Here is a 13,709-nt window from a genome sequence, read left to right as displayed (position 1 = left end):
ATATAAGGAAAACATGAGAAGCCTAGGGCAAGAGGGAGGAAGGAATATTCAAAGAACGGAAGGAAGCTGACTATGGCATGGAAATTGGGGTGGGCAACAGACAAAGCTGAAAAGACCCCCAGCACCTGTTCCTCCAGGGCTTTGTGAGCCACAGGACCCTGGACATTAACTAGAGGCAGTATAGGGCCTCTGTAGGCTTTTAGCAAGTAAGGGACAATTAGATGTGCACTTTATGAAGATCAGCTCGGATGTTATGTGGAAAATGGCTTTGAGTGAGGTAAAAAGGAAGGTAAGGAAATGAGAAAGCTGCTACCTGCCAGCAAGCCAAGTGAGAGATGATGGAGGTCTGAGGGATGTATCCCTAAGGGTGGAGAAAAATGAATGGATTCAAGTAGCATTTAAAAGGTAGAGCCGTCTTTTACCAAAACCATCAACATGGGCTGCATTTGCACCAAAACCATGAAGAAGGTGCCCAGGTCATCATGGAGAAGTACTACACGTGCCTGGGCCATGACTTCCACACCAACAAGTGCGTGTGAGAGGAGATCGTCATTATTCCCAGCAAGAAGCTCAGCAACAAGATAGCAGGCTTGTGTCACACAACTGATGAAATGGATTCAGAGAGGCCCAGTGACAGGTATCTCCATCAAGCTGCAGCAGGAAGAGAGAGAAAGGAGAAGTAATTATGTTCCTGAGGTCTCAGTCCTGGATCAGGAGATCATTGAAGTAGATCCTGACACTAAAGGAAATGAAACTTAGACTTCGGCAGTCTATCTAAACTTCAGGTCACCCAGCCTACAGCTGGGATGAATTGACTTCAAAATACCACATGGAACCATTTAAATCTTTCTGCTGTGCTGTAACAGCTTTAATAAACCCTGGACAACAATCAATCAATCAATCAATCAATAAAAACTGAAAGGTAGAGCCAACAGGATTTGGTAGGTAATGAGAAGTAAGGAGTGAGGGGCAAGAGAAACAAGAAAAGAGAGAAATAAAGGAAAATGCCCAGGTTTCTACTTTGGGCAACTAGATGGATGGTGATACCCTTTACCAAGACAGGGGGCACGAAGGCAGAGCAGGGCTGACGCAGTAGCTGATGAGCTTAGATATAGGTTTAGGGTTGAGTTTAAAGTATAAAGGGGTCATCCAGATGGAGATGATCTGTACATAACTGCAAACCATCACATCTTTTTCCATTTCAACCGTTGACTGAGCAGCTGAGCTATGAATCAACCAATAAGTGCCTTGAGTACCACCTACTATCTAGAATATTATTAGCCTCTTGTTTTAATAACCAATAAGTTTTAATTTTCTCCCCTTTCAAAATGCACCCTAAGTGAGAACAGGACGTGGGTGCAACCAATAGATAATTACATACATACTACAAACTCTGTTTAAATTGAGACAAACCCAAATCAAATTTTTGCTCTTTATTTTGCTACCACCAACAAGGATAGAGGGTCCATGGGGCGCCTGGGTGGCTCAGTTGGTTAAGCGGCGGACTTCAGCTCAGGTCATGATCTCGCGGTCCGTGAGTTCGTGAGTTCGAGCCCTGCGTCGGGCTCTGTGCTGACAGCTCAGAGCCTGGAGCCTGTTTCAGATTCTGTGTCTCCCTCTCTCTGACCCTCCCCCGTTCATGCTCTGTCTCTCTCTGTCTCAAAAATAAATAAACGTTAAAAAAAAAAAAATTTAAAAAAAAAAGGATAGAGGGTCCAGTTTTTGTAGTGTCATCCTGTCTTACTGTTCTTCACAAAACTAAACACTAAGGAATGGAACACAAGTTATTTGCATTTTTATTCTTGAAAAGAGAATCTTAAACTTTACAACATCGAATCAGATTTTTTCATCTAAGAATGTGGCCAGTTTAGAATCAGTAAACATTATAGCTAAAACATTTAAATAAGTGGTTATTTTTCATTCAGAAATCCCTAAGTACAAGGTTACTCAGGTTCTTTTCAACACATTTTGGCCAGTGTCAGAAGATATGTAAGTACAATTCTGGTCTCCTTCACAAAATCAAGTAGCATCCGCAGCACGGGGGTAAGTGGTGAAGTTTTTCAGGTCTAAGTTTCAGGTGTAAGCTGCTTTCCATGGAAAGAGAGGTGGCCAAACCCAGGACAGAACCTCTAGTGGGACTACACCTTTGAAGACTGAGAAAACAGGAAAGCCACAGCCCACCCAATCCAAAGGAACCATATATATTGGGAGGAATTCAAAAACACCATTTCCTCCAAGAATCCTTCCTTCATCCTACTCAGGCCGGTTTAGATGTGTCCCAAATTTGTTCACAGAGAACCTGGAGCATTTCTGCCATGGCACCTGACACCCTTTATTAGAAACATCTATTACAGTAACCATTCCTGTATTACACATATTGATATGCAACATGAGGGCAGAAACTATGTCTTGGATATTTGTATCTCCTGCATGTGAGGCACAGCCGATATTCAGTAAAATCTGATAAATAAAATACTGAATGGCCTACACACGTTTCTCAGGCAGCTCTATCATCAATAAAGTCACTTGAATGTTGAGGGTTAAATACAAATAAACATGTAATTCTATAAAATCTCATTGACTCTTAGCTCTTCTTACTAACACAAAACACAGCTCCCTGAAAAGTTATTTTAAAGAAGGCATTGTTTTAGATGGGTCCCCAAATAAATATGGTTTTGTCTCTGGTCAGCCATTGTATGAAATTTGTCCTGGTCTACCTCCACAGAGCACCATTCATACTTAATTCAAACTTGTATTTTTAAAAATATGTTCATGCTCTGTCTCTGTCTCAAGAATAAACATCAAAAAAAATTTTTTTTAATTTTTTTAATGTTTATTTATTTTTTAGAGAGACAGAGACAGCACAAGCAGGGGAGAGGCAGAGAAAGGGGGAGACACAGAATCTGGAGCAGACTCCAGGCTCTGAGCTGTCAGCACAGAGCCCGACGCGGGGCTCAAACCCACGAACCGCGAGATCATGACCTGAGCCGAAAACAGATGCTTAACCAACTGAGTCACCCAGGCACCCCAAATATATTTATTGAGTGCATACTCTATGGTAAGCACTGTGTTAAAAGCAAGATATGCAGCACTGAAAATGAAAGAACCAGGCCCATGCCCTCATGGAGCTTATGGTCTGGTGTCTACCCCTCACCTCCGAAACTCTAAAGACTCTGAGAATGCCTCATAGGCATAATACAGTTTTATCTGTAAGCTCTTAAAAATTCAATACATTAATAAGACAAGCCCAAGCTAATTCAGGAACATCTGGAGACTTGCTGTCTAGAATGAATAACAAGTCTGCAGGGACACCTGGGTGGCTCAGTCGGTTAAGCAACTGACTCTGGCTGAAGTCATGATCTCATGGATTGTGAGTTTGAGCCCCATGTTGGGCTCTGTGCTGACAGCTCAGAGCCTGGATCCTGCTTGAGATTCTGTGTCTCCCTCTCTCTCTGCCACTCCCCTATTCATGCTCTCTCTCTCTTTCTCTCTCTCAAAAATAAATAAATATTTTAAAGAAATTTTTTAAATTAAAAAAAAATAGCAAGTCTGCTAAACTATTTTAATTTTCCCAAGGCAACTAAGAACTGATCGGTCCAAAGGGATCCGTTCTGAGGTACATCCAAGTTTCCTTTTGCCTATCTTCAATGTGGGCACCTGCAAAGGGATAACCCATCTCAGAATGGCCTAAGGGAGACAAGGATGTCATGCAGTATCATTTGCTAAGTAAGGTCTTTCAACTGCTTGCTTATGAAGCACCCTTGGCAGGCACATTAAAAAAGGCATCCCTTCTTCCCCTGCAGATGTAGCCCTGCTCAGGGGTGTAGAGCTGGGTAAGAGGAACTCAACCAGGATTTCAATCCCAGCATGCCCCCTCAGCATAGTCCCATGCTGAAGCTCTGCTAACAACTCCCCAGCCCATGCACTGGGAGCAAAATGCATTAGTGCTTTTATATTATATGTGTTTTAAATTATCATCATAACTAAGGAAAACAGTATTTCTGTGAAATTACTTAACTGTATGGAAATCCTTTCCTAAAACGCAGCAGCCATGGAAACGTTAAACATGATTCAAAGTCATTAAACTTTTGCCAAGATTGCAACTTATTTCTGCCAAATAACTCTAACTCTTCAAAACCTGTGACTTCACTGAGCTCTGAGCAATTCAGAAATGGAAAATGAGCACAGTCTCCAGTTGTGTGGTTTGGGACTAAAGCCTTGCACCTCTCTGGACAAATATCAAGGTCAGTGTTCCCACAACTTGCCAAAGTCAAATCACTAAAGAAGTACAGTCTAGTAGTTTTTGAGTCTTTCGGAACTTAAATTCGCAGTAAGTCACTTTTCTCGAGTAGCAAGTCAAGAAATCCCCTCATCTCTGACCTGCCCCTGCTCACTTTGTCTCTCTCTCAAAATAAATAAAAAATAAACTTTAAAAAAAAAAAAAAAAGAAGTCCCCTCATTCTAGCCATGTATTATATTAAAATAACCCACTCTCTGGGGGCATCTGGGTGGTTCAGTTGGTTAAGCGTCTGACTCTTGGTTTTGGCTCAGGTCATGATCTCATGGTTCAGTGCGATGGGCTATGCACTGACAACATGGAGCCTGCTTGGAATTCTCTCTCTGCCCCTCCCCCCACTTGTGTGCTCTCTCTCTCTCAAAAATAAACTTTTAAAAATTAATTAATCAATTAATTGATTTAATTAAATAACCCACTCTTTGTATCCTTTGGGTTCAGCCACTTCCAATTGCCCGTAAACGGGTAATTGTTCAAAGCACGGGCATAAGGAAAATGCAAAATCTTAATCATTTCTTCCATCACATCATTCAATAAACCTTACTTGAAATGTGGTCTTAATATCAGCTGGGGTAGCTGTGCCCCTTTGAGATCTAGAGAGGACAGGTTTAAGCCCCAATCCCGGGCCTGTGGAAAAGTCCAGGCTCTCCTGAGGTTTCTGCAAATGGAATAGGGCAGGAAGAACTGTGCTCTCACAGCTCCTTCAGCTCTAATTCCCAGCCTCCCTGGCCATGCATTCTGCTCTTTTACCCTGGCCCTGGTATGATTCACTTGGGACCAGCACTTGCACTTGGAACCCTGAGACGTGAACACAAGGCTGCTGTGGGGAGAGGTTACAGGGCTGCCCTACACCAGCTGACACTCATGTAGACAACCTGTTCTCAAAGGTCTCTCGGACACTCAGCACCAGACATATCTCACTTCTCACACCTAGCCAGGGACATCCTGGCCTTGCTCATGCCTCTCTCTCTTCTCCTCTCCCTGCTTTCCTGTCACCACCACACCCTAGGGCCAGATTCTCCACACAGTTTGAAGTGAGCCACTCAGCTCCTCCTTTCCGAGTCACCCCAGGCCCAACTTAAAGTAAACCCTTCAAGGGGCTCAACTGAATAAAGGGGCCATTTAATCTTTGAACAGAGGCCTTGACTTATAGTTGTTTTTTAACAACATTCACCATTCTTGAAGACAGTTGTGATTTCAAAGAGCCATTTCTCTTGGCCTTTGCTTTTATAATGAATGATGCAATGGAAATCAGGTACTTGAACCTCCTTCTTCAGCTTGAATAAACAGTGGAAACCTTTTTTCCCCCTTTTTATTGCAGGTGTTTGGTTTACGGTCAATGCATTCAAATTTTCCAAGCTTAGAATAAAGTTCCCAAATTACCAACTGGCAGGTGGTTTAGCCCTACTGGTTTGTTGTGTTAGCTACTTAGGCTTAAAGACAGAGTTTTAGTATAAAATCTTGGTCAGACCATGGCCCAAGATCTGACAGGTCCCTTTGGTTGACAAACTTTGTCTCAGGAATGGTGCCACATAGTGGCACATGCACTCCTAGATGTTAGATGGGTTTCTCAAGGCAAAGGGCCGGTCTTGTTTACTTTTGTAGCTTCTTTGGCTGACAGTCATTTTGCTTTTTCCTCTGATCCTTCCCTGCCATCCCTACTCACACATCAAAAGCAGAAAGGGGGCAGATTGTAATTTTCTACATTCTCTGAAAAAATGAAAAGGAACACTCTTTGTGTGTACAGTCATACACATACATACATCCATACATACACATGTGTATATGCATATATGCGTATGTTCGTGTATATACATTTTTTCATAGGCTCCTAGAGTTCATCATAGTAATAGAAAAGCCTGACAGTATATTAGAATTACCTCAAGAGCTTTTTTTAAAAAAAGACTGGTGCTTTGGCCCATCCCAGACCAATTATATCATTGGAAGTAGGGCCTGGTCACCTGTAGTTTCTATGAGTCTATTTTTAAACCCCCAAGAAGAGGGGGCCTGCATGGCTCAGTTGGTGAAACATCCAACTCTTGATTTTAGCTCAGGTGATGATCTCACAGTTCAGTTTGTGAGTTTGAGCTCCCCATTGACAGTGCAGAGCCTGCTTGGGATTCTTTCTCTCTCCCTCTCTCTCTGCCCCTCCCCTGCTCACATTCTCTGTCTATAAATAAATAAATAAATAAATAAATAAATAAATAAACTCCCAAGAAGATCCTGAGATAGAACCAAGATTGAGAACTGCGTAAAGTTCTCCTAAACCTTAACTATTCTAATCTGAAGAGCAGAGTCTCATCACCCAGACCTACTGAATCAGCATCTGCATTTCAGTAAGATCCCAAGTAACCCACCTGGTAGGTAGTAACACCACCATTTGAGAAGCACTGCTCTGATCGCTCTCTCACTTGATCATGAGGCCCCAAAAGACTAAGTTACTTCAGAGGTCATTCTGTTAACTGGAGACTCAAATGAGACCTCTTTACTACTAGACCCTTTGTTTTTATTACATTAGTGTTTTTCAGATTTAGCCAATAGTTAATTATTCCTAAAAATGTGTGTAATATGATCTTTCTCAAGTTTATCACAGCTCTAACTTGCCTCTCTTTTTTTTTTTTAAGCATAAATTTTTAAAAACATTTAAGACTTTCAGAGGCTTCCTTTTCTGCTAGTAGAGGACAAAATGGTTAGACAGCATGACAAAAAATACTTCAGAAAGACATGGTGGGAGCAGCTACAGAGAAAAGATGAAAGACATTTAACCAAACACTTGCACCTAAACTGTAAATTAGCAGATTGCAGAAGCCACACCAATGTTTATAGGGGAACAGAGGTTGCCTATAAACTAGCAAGACTGCATCCCATAATTCAGCATATGGGAGACACCAAAGCCTTCATCCTGCGTCTGAAAGAGAGCACCTAAGAGTGGAGGCTATTTATAGGCTTGCAAATTTCATAAGTGCCTTTCCTATGAGAACAGTCCATATTATGGACAAAGGAAATGAACAAAATTCCACAGATCCATATAAGACAAAGCTTTATAGTCAGGACAGCCAACTGTATCAGGAATCCCATCAATCCCACAGTTCTACAGCCCTAGAAACTTGCAAGATTCCCCTTCCACCAGGTTCCAGGCTCTGCATTCCATCTGTATACCTGAACAGCTACTTCAAGCCCTTACACCCACCCCCAGAATCACACAGGCCCCACAGGGAAGGAGGACTCCCTCACAAACTTGCTGTACACAGCCTTCATCTTGAGCCAGTCTCCTTGACCCGCTTTTCACGCCTTATTCTGTTCTGATTATGTACTTGTTTGGGAGATGATTTTGATTCTCCACCCTGGCCACTGGGCTCAGGCCAACAGCCTGCTTCAAGCTAACAGCTCTCCCCCATCTGACCTGCCTACGACCCTTGTGCCCTGGCCCCTCTCCTGTAGTAGGACTATTTCCAGTCCTAAGAATGGCATCAGGCCACCAGGAATCCACAGTCTCAAGCCCAGGAGCATTTGCTCCTCCTTGGTTCCCTGTCCCACCCCCTTAAAACTAGCAGTACCACACCCCAAGGCTGCTGACATAGGTCCAAGAAGAGGCCTCCGTCCTGGAGGCTGAGCACTGGCTGATGTGATGTCACTGTCCCAGGGCTATTTCCTGCGCTAATGCCTTTGCAGGGCATTTTCTGGCATATCAATGCAGCTGCTTAGCTCTCCATGCATTGTATGCTTTCATGACCGTGACTCTCAGGAGAGACAGAATTGAGTGGCATTTTGGTTCCCTGCCTAATGAAAGTGATCCACATCCAAGGACACATTCCTTATGTGATTTGCACTGCATTTCCACCTATCTCTGGCAACAGTGAACTCAAATAGTAGAAAATGCCACTGCTAATAACAAAGATTACAAAAAAGAGACTCTGCAACTCAAAGAGGTAATGCTATCAGGACAAACACCCCTCTGCAGAGACATGGAGAAATTTTCTTCCAACTCTTTAGATGCCTGCTCTCCTGAAGTCAGATGGAAGCCAGGCCCAGTTTGGGGCAACACCAGGAAAGGAGGCAGCAGCTGTTACAGGGTAATTAAAGTCAGGGAAAATGCAGAGGAGGCCAGAAAGCTGATGTGAGGTCAGGCAGGGACACGGATCAGCCTAAGCCTGTAGCTGCTGTTAGAGGCTAACAGACAGGAATGGCTCATCTAAACACTGTCCAAAGACAAGAAAACTCTAACTTCAGGGGTCCAACAAGGTCTTCCTACATAGAACCCCACCACCAGATCCATTCTCTCACTCCCAAGTAGCTTCTGCTGGGGTCTCCTTCAGGAAGGTTGAAGAATTCCTGTTTCTTGGATGATTTGACTAAGAGGAAATTATTTCCCTAGCTTATGACACAATGGATGGATGGATGGATGGATGGATGGATGGATGGAGAGAGAAAAGTAGGAACAGGTTTATTCCACAGGTAGAACCAGCTGCAAGGATTTAATTTAATAGGGCCAGGATTTATCACCCTCCCCAAACTATCTCTGAGAACCACACTGACATTTGAACTTCAGGAATGCCCCCAATGAGGCTAAGGGTATGATCTTCATGGACTGGTACCAATAGCAACAGTTATAATAATGGCAATCATTTTTGTCAGAGAGCTGCTGCTATATACCAAGCATTGTCATTTACTTGCACTGCCCAGGACTCTTGCATGTTCTGTGCAAGATTCTTTGAGAAGAGTCTTATTTTAGAGAATGGATGTGATAGTTCTTTTGTAATGCATTTCAAGAAGTGTTTATAAATACTTGTAACAATGGTTATAAAAATGGTGCCCGCTTGGGACGAATAAAACAGTGCTATTTAAGTGGAGGGGAAAAAATAGTACTCTTGCTGTTACAAGTAACAAAACCTAAGTCAAATTGACACAAGTGTGAAAAATGAAATTGTTACAGATACACAGAGATCACTTTGAACCCATGCCCAGGAATGCTCCCAGGCTCTCCAGGGCAGATAATAAACCAGTAAACATTCCTTCTCTTAACATCTGATTTATTATTTTTCTCAGACTGGCTCTTTTAGCTTCTTCATCCTTATGACAGAAAACATGACTGCTACCACCACCCACATTTATATACAATTGTCTCATCCCTCATGGCAAACAATTATCCAATGCCAGTGCTTGAGGGGATATGGAAGATGTCATTGGCAAATGGCTAGAAAACAGAGGCTTTGAGGAACCTGAATGACATGTGGAGTAATTAATGTAGTCTCACGGCCTTTGGAAAATAGTTTCCATTTATCTACTGAGAAGTTGAACCAGGCTAGACTGTCATTCCTTTGTTTAGACTTAATCTTTTAAGTCATGATTCAGCCTGCCACCTTTCAACCCTGCTACTTCCTGGCAACTTCCTATCCCTTGGAATTAGATTGCCTTTTGTTTCTAGCATGGATCACAGGAGTCTCCATGTCTTAAAATACACTAATGATATGCTGGATGTCAACCTTGACCCAAAAGAAATCAACTGTTGCTTTACAGCATTCAGCTTCACTGAAAGACTCAGATCCTCTAAGGTTTATTATAGAGATGGTAAGAGAAAGGTAAGACAGGCTTTTGCATTTTATCATGCCTATGAAGTGTTTTAGCACACTGAGCTATAAGCAGAAAATCTCCCACCATAATGATCACACCAGTATTTGTCAGGCCTTTTCCATGTATCAGACCCTTAAACCTGAACAACTTAACAAAGGTAATTATTCCTTAAATAGAGAAATTTAGATTCAAAGAGATTAAGTGACTTGACCAAGATCATTAAGCCAGTGAGTGACAGAGATAGAATTCAAACCCAGATGTCTGACCACAATGCTCATGTGTTTTCCGTCACACAGAAATGTCACACAGTCATTGTCATCTATTGCTATTTGCAATTTGAATTTGGCTGTGGAGGAGGAGATGGAAGTTCTAAACATAAATAGGATGGTATCCCAGAATTTCTCATCACTTCTATGACTCCCAGCATCTTATCCGAGCACCTTGGATCCTCTACTGGTTTGGTGCACACTAAATAAGTTTTCAGCTTTAGGAGGTCTTGAGGGCTCCAGAAGAGGCAAGCACTCCATCCCCAAGGAGGGAGGTCTTTACTTGGACCCTCTGTACTGAAGGATTTGTGACTCAGCATGACCATTACAGGGTGGAATGGTTAAAAGGTTGCCCTTTTTGCCATTCTAATAGGATTTTCTTGGGGAGAGTCTGCCCAAGCTTCAAGTTGCCTTCTCTATCATCTTCTGGCTGCAGAAAAGAGAAAACTAATTACTTCTAACATCTATCTTCTCTGGACCATGAGGATACTATACCCCTTGTTCCAGGTAACACGCCAGAGTGGGGGCAGTGGCCTCACCTTGCCCTCACCTTGAAACACCTCAGCTTCAAATAACATCTTCCCCTCTGAACAAGCTTTAGGGCCACTGTGCTTTCATTCTAGGCTCTTCTAACGCAGGTCCATCTGGTTCCTTCAGAGAACACCTACTCATTGTTGGGTGTTGCCTCTTTCATTCATCTATTCACTGAGTATTTATTGAGCACCTTCTATCTTTCAGGCATTATTCTAGGTGCCAAGAGTATTGGTGTGAACAAGATGGAAAGGTCTCTATCTTCATGAAATTTACAGGTGGGTAAAGGAACTAGAAAATAAAATAAGGAAATAGATAAGATCATTTAAATTTGTGTTAGGTGCCATAGATACAAGAAATAAGCTGATTAAATTTTCTTAATGTTTATTTATTTTCGAGAGAGAGAGAGAGACAGAGTGCAAGTGGGAGAGGGACAGAGAGACAGGGAGACACAGAATCTGAAGCAGGCTCCAGCCTCCGAACTGTCAGCACAAAGCCCAACATGGGGCTCGAACTCATGAGCAGTGAGATCATGACCTGAGCCAAAGTCGGATGCCCAACCGAATGAGCCGTCCAGGTGCCCCAAGAAATAAAGTGATCAGATAGAGAGTAACAGAGGACTCAGAAGGAGCTACTTTAGATGGGATGCTCAGGAAAAGCCTTCCCAAAGAGATGATATTTGAGCAGAGACATGAAGTCTGAGAGAGATCCAGCCTTATCAGAGTCAATAAAAAAGCATTCAAGGCAGAAGGAACAAGAAGTGCAAAGTACCTGAGGTAAGCAGAAGACTGGGCCATTCAAGGAAAAGTGGCTGCAGCACAGTGAACAAAGAGGTGGTCAACATGAACTTAAAAAGGAAGACAAAGGCTAGATCATAAAGGCTTCTATAGGCCAGGATTAGGAGTTTGATTTTATTTTTATGAAATAGGAAAGGAGGGCAGTGACATGATTGGACTTAAATGTTCAAGATTCACTCTGGTGAAGTAGAAAACAGACCAAACAGGAACAGGATGGAAGAAGAGAGATCAGGTAGGAGGACTTGGAGTAGTCCAGGAAAAGCTGATGGTAACTTGGAGGAGGGGATGATGGTAGAGATGGAAAGAAGAGGATGGACTAGGGATTTTTCTTTGGGTAGAACTGATAAGACTTGGTTACAGGCTAGAAGCAGGGGATAAGGAAAAAGGGGAGATCCAAAATGACTTTTAGATTTGGGAGTTAAGCAATTGGTTGAAAGGTGATGCTCTTTAAAATTATAGGAAAGAACTGGAGAAAAACAAATGGTGGAGATGGGACAGGGAAATCTGGGGCATGTTAAATGCCTATTAGACAAGCAACAAGTTGGATTCGTGATTCTGGGGCTCATAAAAAATGTTTGGGCTGAAGATACACATTTGGTACACATTTGGAAGTCATCAGCATAAAGTGGGTCAAAGCCATAAAATGGAAAGGGATAACATATTAAGAAAATGTAGACAAAGACAGGGTGAAGACCCAAGACAGGTCTTGGGCACAACCTCATTTAGAGGTTGGATAAAAGAGAAAAAAGTCTATCTTAATGATACATTGAGCAAGAGGGATGCACTTGGTATAATTAGAAAACCATTTTATTCTTTTCCTCCACTACCTGTTAAAACCACCCCCTCGGTGGGACTTGTTGTGCCCTGCTCCTTGAATAAAATCAAAGGCAATTCTGTGACTTTTGTTGACATTCTTCATAAAAAGCCATCAAATTACGTCTGGTCAGACACACACACACACACACACACACACACACACACACAGAGTTTCATTTCAGTAAGTATTACAAGTGGTCCAAAGTAATAACAACTTCCAAATCAATGAAGAGTTGAAGTTTCCCCACCACCCCCTAGCTTGGGTGTGCTCCACCCTGGCTGCCTCCAGTGGGAGAAGGGTATAGTTGGCTCTTTATTTCTCTCATCTAAAACCTTCAGTCCCATTTCTCTGCTTCTGCTTTCTCCAGGGTTGAAGCAGAGTGGGGAGGGAGAAAAGGAAAGATCTTAATTGACTTACGAACTAAACAAAGCTACTTGGGCTTGGCAGGTATTTAGAGCTTGTTCTTTATCTCCTGGGACTATTCTATGGCTTTTTTGGAGCTCCATCAGCTCAGGAAATCTTGCAATGGCAGCTCCCTTGTAAGTAAATGCATCTCCTAGGGCTGGTCACTTAAAACTCTCCCCTCACCACCCCAGAATCTAATGGTATATTTCCAGGGTTTGCTTGTTTGTTTGTGTGTTTTTCCACAAGCAGCTCTCTGGGGCAGGATCTAAGAAAACTCCATGCCTGCTCTCTATATGTACTATATAAGGTCTATGAGAAGCTTTGAGCATCATTTGCCCAAAACTCTGGGAGGGCAGCCATCCCCAACACAGCATCACCCTTTTACTCTGCTATCAGAGGAGCTAGCCAGCCACAGTTAAACTCCAGTCCTCTGTGCCCCCACTCTCCAAGTGCTCCCCAATAAAGCCCCTTTCACTAAACTGGCAGAGAAGACCAAGCATCCCCACTGCCTCCCTACTGTGAGAGAAAGTTATATTGCAGATCTCTCTAAAGTAGTTTTCTCTCCAATTTCCTATGCACTTTGGTCTCTTCAATCTCTTTTATAAGTTTGGATTTGTAATCAACTAATGGACATAAAGCCCATACTTAGCCACCTCCTTTACAAGTCCTGGCTAATAGTCTCATTCCTCACTTTGAAATATCGGAAACATCTGGGGCTCCTGGGTGGCTCAGTCAATTAAGCGATTAAGTGTCTGACTTCAGCTCAGGTCATGGTCTCAGGGTTCCTGAGTTGGAGCCCCACGTCGGGCTCTGTGCTGACAGCTCAGAGCCTGGAGCCTGCTTCGCATTCTGTGTGTGTCTCTCTCTCTGCCCCTCCTCCACTTGTGCTCACCCCTCTCTCTTAAAAATAAACACTAAAAAAAATAATAATACTTTTTAAAAAAGAAACATTGAAATCATCTGATTGTGAGGGGAAGCTAAAGCTGAAGACAAAGATGAATCCTGTTTTACAATCTGGTGCACCCAGA

At 42.7% G+C, this 13,709-nt stretch overlaps 1 pseudogene; it reads left to right on the top strand.

Annotated features, from left to right (window-relative positions):
* The first annotated feature begins 435 nt into the window (after nt 1-435).
* On the top strand, nt 436-815 carry LOC122198348 (annotated as a pseudogene).
* The last annotated feature ends 12,894 nt before the right edge of the window (nt 816-13,709 follow it).

The sequence above is a fragment of the Panthera leo genome, chromosome C2 (genome assembly GCF_018350215.1).
Source record: "Panthera leo isolate Ple1 chromosome C2, P.leo_Ple1_pat1.1, whole genome shotgun sequence".
NCBI classification, from domain to species: domain Eukaryota; kingdom Metazoa; phylum Chordata; class Mammalia; order Carnivora; family Felidae; genus Panthera; species Panthera leo.
The sequence above is the reverse complement of the archived record's forward strand: the minus strand, read 5'-3'. Positions and strand labels throughout refer to the sequence as shown.